We start from the raw sequence: 1,688 nt of genomic DNA on the forward strand, positions 1-1,688 counted from the left end.
ACCTCAACAATTATGACTTGTTATTTTACACATTCCTACATTAGCCTCTCCAGGAGGTAATAAAATTTAGCATCCTAAGTAATAAGCTTGACCCAGAAACAAGAATCTATGAAAACCTACATAAACAGACAGCATTGCTAGTTTATTACAAATAGTTAGTTAATTATATTATAAATATGTATCGAGATAACAAAATAGTTGGGAGATGACGATAAGGTGGGCCAAAGTTATGTTAGGTATAATAACATCAATCAAATCTGCATCTACCTCAATTAACATATATAATTATTATAGTGCAGCTTCTAAATACAAGGCACGATTATCTAAGATTTGAAATGCGGACTAGGTAAGTAAGTACAGTCAAATAGAAAATTTCCTCCCTATCGTGTGATCACCAGGAGGATTACTCTAGCTTCATAAAAAACGAACGAACGAGTGCCGTTATGCAATCGGTAGGTACGTTAAATACAAGGAAAGAGAGTTTTGTAATTGGGGTTAGTGCAGCAGTGATCCGAAACTTAGTTTTTTCGTAAGATAGAGTAACCCTCTAGTAGGTACTACAGTTCATCGCCACATAAAACGACGGTCGTATTCGTCACATATACTGACCATAAAATGTGATTAAGTACTTAATACTAACCGGCGGTTTATCTCTCGATGATCCTGAGACTTAGATAATACTAATAATAGACAATAACGGTAACAATGGACAAATATGTTTTAACCACCAGCTTTATCTCTTCGTATATAGAGATGCCTTATTGATGGAGCTACGTTTGCAAGGTAAGCTTGTTAGAATAGGATTCTACATAGTTTTTGGTCAAATAAATGAGACTAGTGGGTGGAATGTAGCTTCACTATCTACATGAAACAAACAATTTAACTATAATAAATTACACCTAAATGATCAATTTCCAAAATACATAAGTACCTACTCCATCGCGAGAAAACAAAGAAAAGTACCTAATTAGAGCTTTGCTAAAAATACATTATGTACCAAATATAATAAAACATGTACAAAGGAAAAATTAATGAACAAACACAGCTTAAGTAATTGTTGTAGAGCAAAAATATACCTATAGACTTGAACACAACACTACAGTTTTGTGTTCATTGTCAGTGTATTGGTATAATATTGCAAACATTACTTACACTTAATTTAAGTTAGATAGGTACCAACAATACATAAACCTTACAGAAACAGGTCTACATAGAAATTAAGCACAAAATAAAATTCTTTCACTTTTAGCCATTGTGACCAACAGATGGAGACTGCTGCACAGAGTAGGTCTTAGTACTCTTTGATGAAGGAACTGTAAAATGTAATCAATATAAATTCATTCTATTTAATGTGTCCTAGAATCTAATAGATATTCTAGAACAAGATCGACAAGCTAAAGATATGAAACCACATCAACTAAAATTAAGAGTAACTAAACTAGGGATTTCTATATATAGGGATTTTGTTAGTGGTATTTCTGTCCATCCCATTTTTGTAATTAGCCATCGGTTAATATGTTGTGATATTTTTTAAATGGCCACACAGTTATACCCTGTATTGTATGTCATGAGCACAAGGTTGATAACAACTGAACAAGATAATTTATTCTAAAATATTGACTATATGACTGAAAGCGCACCCCTATTGCGTGGAATTAGCGCGGTAAATATTTTGGCTATTAAAATAA

This window comes from Plutella xylostella, chromosome 4 (assembly GCF_932276165.1).
Source record: "Plutella xylostella chromosome 4, ilPluXylo3.1, whole genome shotgun sequence".
NCBI classification, from domain to species: domain Eukaryota; kingdom Metazoa; phylum Arthropoda; class Insecta; order Lepidoptera; family Plutellidae; genus Plutella; species Plutella xylostella.